This window comes from Fukomys damarensis, unplaced genomic scaffold, assembly GCF_012274545.1.
Source record: "Fukomys damarensis isolate Sample0158 unplaced genomic scaffold, DMR_v1.0_HiC HiC_scaffold_32, whole genome shotgun sequence".
Taxonomy (NCBI): Eukaryota; Metazoa; Chordata; class Mammalia; order Rodentia; family Bathyergidae; genus Fukomys; species Fukomys damarensis.
This window is the reverse complement of record NW_022900944.1, coordinates 11,873,353-11,880,283: the sequence shown is the minus strand read 5'-3', so window position 1 is coordinate 11,880,283 and position 6,931 is coordinate 11,873,353.

The following is a 6,931-nucleotide window of genomic DNA, read 5'->3' as shown; positions in this document are numbered from 1 at the left end:
CATCATGGCCAGCTTTGGCGGCCATCTCCGCCATCTCAAGATTGCTGTATTTCCCTGACCAGGGAGCTGTCCAGGAATTCAGTGACAGATTGTCAATCAAAGAGCATTTGTAGGATGCCAGTCAACTCTCTGCCCTTCAGCTTCTCACAAGGATATATTTTTGGAGTTGCGTGGAGTTGCTGGATTAAAGCAAACAGGTTGGTTCGAAGTGCCAAGCCTGCTGAAGGTTGCCTATTTCAGGCCATGTTTGTAGCACCCTGTGTTTGTAGTAGATTACAGCACTTTCCAGGAATCAACAGACTCGTGTTTTGTGGCTAGATAGCTTTAGCTTTAGCACACCCAACTACCCACATCATCTATCACTTTTGAAAAAGAAACTTAGACAGATCTAGACACCAGAAAATGTGTCCAGCTTGTCAGAAGGGCCACTGTCACATTTAAATATAACTTGAGCAAGTTAGCTTTTCCCTTGGAGCCTCTGGGAAAAAAAAAAAAAATCAAGGCTCATTACTCCCAAGATCAACGTCTGGCAAGAATCTCTAGCTTTTCACTAGGGCCAACTCACCAGCCTCTATCATCAGATGAGAAGAAAATAAACAAGCCAGGTCTGTAGAGTGTTTCTCTCCTCTACATGGTAGAAGGGAGGCATTTTCTTATCTGTGGCAGGAAATTTGTCCTTCATCTGAAGATGCACTTCACACCTGAGCTTTAATCCATCTAAAAATAAATAGTTGATAAAGGAGAATATTTGGAGCACAAGAAATATAAGGGAGAATCTACCTCCCTGGATGTAGGTTCTCTTTCTTTAAGCTGGCATCCCTTTATATCAAAATCCATCGCCTTTAAACTCAAAACAGACAGAATCTCAAGCCCAAAGTCCCCTGGTAGGAACCTGGCAGAGTGTCTGGCTTGTCATATCCCACTTATCTGATGCACATCTAGAATTGTTTTGAAAGTCTACTTCCCCAAAATGCCTAATCTTAATATGTGTGACCCTCACTTGTCCGCCGCACTGTTCTTTCATTTGCCATCGACACAGCCCTTCCCATCCATCCTTCTCCTTTCCCACTGACACTTGCTCTCTCTCTGCTCTTTGCAGAAAAAAAAAAAAATCTGTGCTGTGAACACAGTTTGACATTTCCTGACATTTCATGAACTAATTACACTACAAATAATTAAGCATGTTCACATCTGTAACAAACGAAGGCAAAATGGTTGTCAGCGGGTGTGATTGATGACCTCCCTGAGATTTGATCTGATGAGATTCTCCCCGCCGTGGGCAGGAGCCTGATGCCCCCCATGTTTGCAATCTCGGCTTCAGCCCTTTCCCCGAGATCACACCAACGACGAGACGCTTGAAGAAAAGGATGGGAAAATTAATGACTACAATGAAATATTTGCATTTTTCCAGGGCTGGAAAAAAACAATGAACAAGAGATGTGACAACCTCAATTATTTGGTGGTGCTAAGAGCTTGCAGACAGCTCCTGCTGGAGAGAGCTGTTGGGAAGCCCGGGGGTGTCAGGCTGGCTGGAAAAATGGCAGGTGACAAGGACAACATTTTTTTTTTTTTATGCTACACAGGCCCACAGAAGCTCAGCTAAAAAGACAAATTGCAGGAGCAATTTCTTATGGAGGGGGATATTTGTCAGCATTTAAGCTTACTCCTTCACAAAGGTTGGCGGGGGTTTGAGAATAAGCCAGGCAGCAGACAAAGGAATGCAATCTGATATCTGCCAATCGATCCAACTGCCAATGGCTCGGGCATCTTTGTTTAACACGGTTTGGGGGCTCTTGGCAGAGGCGGCACACTGTACGGAACGGAGCGCTTCCTGCCCACTGGGAACTCATTTGGAAGGGACCCCAGTCTGCTGGAGACTTAATTTGGCTTTTTCCAAAGCCAGCTCCAGCCAGTTTTCAGGGCAAATTTCCCTCCCGAAGTTGCCCAAACAAATGGATTTATCATCCAACATGATGCCAGCCCAGAGGCTGTGAGAGCCAGAATGCAAGCATAAAATAAAATAAATACCTTTGGATAAAGGAGAGGGCTAACCAGCCCTCCCTCTGGAGGTCTTTGCCAATGACACTCCGGAAACCCTAAATGGCAAAATGGAGTTTTTGAAGATTATTTTTTAAAGTGCAGAACAAATTTCAACATATGAAGTCCTCCCATCATTTTAATTTCTCTGTGTACTTGTGTGTTGTTTTTAAATGGAATAAACAAGTCAATTTACATTCCAATTAGCCGTTTGAAATTCTGGTGATGACAGTCTGTCAGGTTACTGATATCAGGTTATTAGCTGCTCAAGAATATCTATGTTCTACTGGCTATAGAAATCAGTATGGAGCGACCATGCTGTTGGGTACCTACTATGTGCCCACTCTACGTGAGATGTTTTGCATATATTATATGCATTATCTTCACTGCCATCCTAAGAGGTATATTCTTTTATTCCTGTTATACAGATTCAGAGAGGTTAAGTAACTTTCCCAAGTCACACAGCTATTATGTGACAGAGAAAGAATTCAGATCTAAATTTTTCAGAAGATTAGGGGAACCTCTCACACTCTGCTCTTGGGGTCACCACCATTTAGATTCTGGGTAGGCCCGTGAGGTTCATCCATTCTTCTCAGGGCTGGTGTCCACGTCAACTGGATGGATGAGTCATTGTCCTCTGCCGCCAGCCACTCTCCGATTGAAATGGGCACCTTTTCCATTACAGTCCTTCTGAAGCGTCCCATGTCCTGCCCCCAATCCATTAGTGAGATGGAACTTTCTATCTGTACAAGAAAGAAATCAGCCTGCAGGTTTGGGGGAGGGGGAGGGGCTGTTCCTGACTCTTAAAATCAAAATATTCCCAGCCCGGAGGCCTCAAGGCAAACATGAGTTTAATGACTCGTCATGCCTTAAGAAAATCGGGGCTCCAACTTTTCTGCTTTGTGTTTGAATTCTGCAGGGAAGGTGAGTCAGTGATCAGACACTCCTTCTCCCTTCAGATAGGTCCTTAACTAGGATTTCTGGCTTATTGCTTAAGGCTGTGCTGGGAAACACAGATTAAACGGAGTGGTGCAGCGCTCGGTGAAGTATGGGGATTTCAGAGATGAGTGTCCGTGTTTGTAAATTACGCGATCAGAGTGTAGATTGAAAGTCTTAGCTGGAGCCTTTCTTCTCCTTTAGGATCAAAACTTAAATGTCTACCCACCATCTGCCCCCTTAGGCTTTTTAAAAAGCATCGCGGTTGGATGTACCAGGGCAGTAAATCGGAGCATTTTTGACCTTCATTCCACAACCTGACTTCAATATCTGCTAATTCCTTTTTATAAAACAAATTGCATCAATCACATTCGCATTTAACCAACTGCAGCTTAAATTGTTTTTGTTCTCTTTCATAAGTTCTTTGTCCAGATTAAATGCCGTGGCACTGAACGAACTGCTCTCGCCTGAAGTGGGAAAGTGTGATTCGATTAGTATAGATTCTGGAATCAGGTAAGTACTGTATCCGTGTCCTCTCTAGAAAAGAGGTGACGTGGCATGGGATATTAAGAATGGCCATTTAATGTAAAAACTCAGATAATACATGAGTTAAATGGAGAAAATGAGGGAAAGCTTTTAAGCATTCTCCCAAGACGGACCGCAGAATAATATTATTGTACACGGAAGAGAGGCTGATCGACACCGTCAGGAGGCCATTATGGAAGAGGGTATGAAATCATTATGGCAAAAAGCATTTCAGAGCTGCAGCTAGGGAGCGGCAACACATAATGAATTATCAATAGAGAACGAGTGATTCGGTTATATTACAATATGAACAGAAAACTTCCTGTTACATAATTTTAATGTCACTCTGGTAGACAACTTGAGGATAGAGCCCCGTTTCCTTCGTGAGCAATGGGCAGGGCAGTGGGGGAGAGGGACAGGACAGTCACCAGAGACCTCTGTTATAAAGTGAGTATTTTGTGAATGTAAGATTCAACAAATACCCTTCAACCAGGCTTAGCGATTCACCAGACAGACACCGACTTCTTCACACGGTGCTGGACTAGAGGCGCAAGAGAAGTCATTGCTAACTGTAATAAAACTATATTTATAAAGACCTGTAGTCAATCCACCAGTTTGCTGATTTGGTTTTTGGAAATGGTATATGAAAATATTATTTATCTTTGTTACAGAGTCTCTTGACATCTCCCTTAAACTTTGCACCCAAGGTAGATGAATGTGTTAGCCACATCCTTTCCTTTCTGTCCTGTTGCCCATAAAACTGAAAGATGGGTAGCATTTTCCCCTTCACAGCCAGCTTCTTGGTTTGTAAATGGAGTGTGAGGCCTAGATGCAAACCTATCCTGTCTAACTCAACTTTCTACCTGGCCAGGCAGTGTGAGTGGGTGTGTGGGATGTGTGTATGTGTGTGTGTGTGTGTGTGTGTGTGTGTAGATAAATGTTTCTGAGCCAGTATCACCACACCAATTATAGAGTTCCAAAATCCTTATTGTTTCACTGCTTGATTCTGGGACAAATGAGCTATCTGACTCTTCCACCTTTGAAAGTTATTTGCTAGCCAAGCACAGTGGTACATATCTGTAATCCCTGTACTCTGGGAGGCTGAGGCAGGAGGACTATAAATTGGAGCCAAGCTGGCAACTTAGTGACTTAGCAAGACTCTGCCTCAAAATAGAAATAGAAAAGGGCTGAAGATGTAGCTCAGTGCAAAGGACTTGAGTTCAATCCCCAGAACCACAAAATTTAAATAAATTTATTAATTGTATTTATCAAGAAGTATTCTCTTCTGCCCTATTAGAAAAAAATGTCCTATGTCTCCTGGTACCTCAGAGATTCCACCATAAAAGGGATTGTCTACTCACGTAAGAATGCTGTGTTCATAAATGCTCTTGAAGGTCCCCAAACTTGGAAGTGATAGTGAGCCCCAGGGACAATGACAGCTTGGCCAGGAGTGGAAGGAAGTTTACTTTTCACTGCATATCCTGTTATGCTTTGAAATGTTGTACTAGAGATATGTCTTAGCTATTTTTCTTGTTGCTGGGACAAAATACCTGACACCCACATTAAAGGAGGGAAGTTTTATTTTAGCTCACAGTTTGTAGAGGTTTCAGTCCATAGTCAGCTGGCTCCAAGGCAGGGATGCATGACAGACAGATGTGACAGAGGAGAAACAGTCCATAGCAGGGTAGGCAGAAGGCAGCAGTCAGCAGGCAGCAAGGAGCAGCAGAAGCAGCAGCACCCTGCCTTCTTTTATCCCTTTATTTGCATCCAAGCTATAAGCTTACTGAGGGTACCACACACATCCAGGGTGGGCATTCCATAATCCACACCTTTAATCTGCACACACCCTAATCCAGCCACCTTTCCGACTTCCCAGGTGTGACCACATGAGGCTTTGGGGGGATATCTAGATACAAGCCAATTTGACATGGTATAAATTAGTTCTTTAAATGAAAAACAAAGCTTGGGGAGGACATAGATTAATGGTATCTTGTGTTCTGTTCACTTCTGACCTGGGGTCTATATTCAACATCGGAAGCCTCAGTGTTAGCAAAAGGAAGGCAGGGAGATGACCAGCAAGAAAAGAACAGGTTGCTGCATTGTGGCATATTATGCAGCTACTGAAAAGGTGAACTACAGCTACAGGTATGGACATAGAAAGATCTCCAAGATGTACCATTCACTTTTTAAAAAGTCAACAGTTTTAATAGTGTGTATTTTGTGTCCCCTGTTCTTTAATTTATTTATGTTTATAAATATACAAATAGAAACACACATTTATAAATACATATTATTTATATTTATAAATATATATTTACATTAAATAAATATATATTTACAAATCTCCAGGGTTTTAAGCATGTTAAGCATGCAGTATACCTTTGACGTATAGTCTTAGCTCCTGTACATGTAATTATACGCATATATAAAATGTTTGTGTATGTATAGATGCACATTTGTATATGTAACTCTATACATATATGTACACTTATGGATGTATAACTGTACATGTATAAGCATTGCGAACATAAAAAATTAGAGGTCTGTATGAGAAGCTCATGGCACTAGGTACACTGGAGGGGCAGACTGTGACTTAGATGGAAGGCAGCCTTGAATGTATTTTCCCAGCTTTTCTATGAACAGGTGTCATGTTATTGTCAAATTTTAAGTCTCTAGTGATTTTTATTTTTTGTTCTTTTAAAACACATTTCAGTTATAATCTAAAGTTTGCATTTAAAATACTGTAGGCTGTAATAATGAAGTATACTGTATAGATTTGTTTTTTCTCATTCAGTTTATTGGTACATTTTAAAGTATACAGTATAGTTACACTCATCATTGGGATCTTGTACCTTTTCATAACAGATCTTGGTTCTCATTTTTTCTCCATACCCCTGCCCTCTCTTCACCCGCTCCACCCTCCCCTATTTACAAAGGGCTAAAGGTGTAGGGGAAGTGGGAAGGGTAGGGGAAAGGAAATAAGAGAAAAGAAAAAATGAGTACAGTGTGTAGATTTTTAACATAACATCTTTATTGAGAAATATACCATAAAATTCACCCATTTAAAGAGCATAGTTCTGTAGTTTTTTGTGCATTCAGTTATTCAGTCATTGTAGCAATTTGATTTTAGAACATTTTTTGATCACCCTCCAAAAGAAACTTGGTTCTCATCAGCAGTCCCTCCCTACGCTCAGCCACTCACCCTCAGCGCTAGCAACCACTTCTTTGCTTTTTTCTGTTTTCATGGATTTGTGTATAATGGACATTTCATGTGCATGGACTTGCTCAGTCCAGTCTTTTGAGTTTGGCTTATTACACTTCACATCAAGCTGTCAAGATATACTCCTGGAGTAGCATGTTTTAGTCTGTCATTCCTTCCAGAGGCTGAATACTATTCCTCTGCACAGCCATACACGTTATTTATGCACCCATC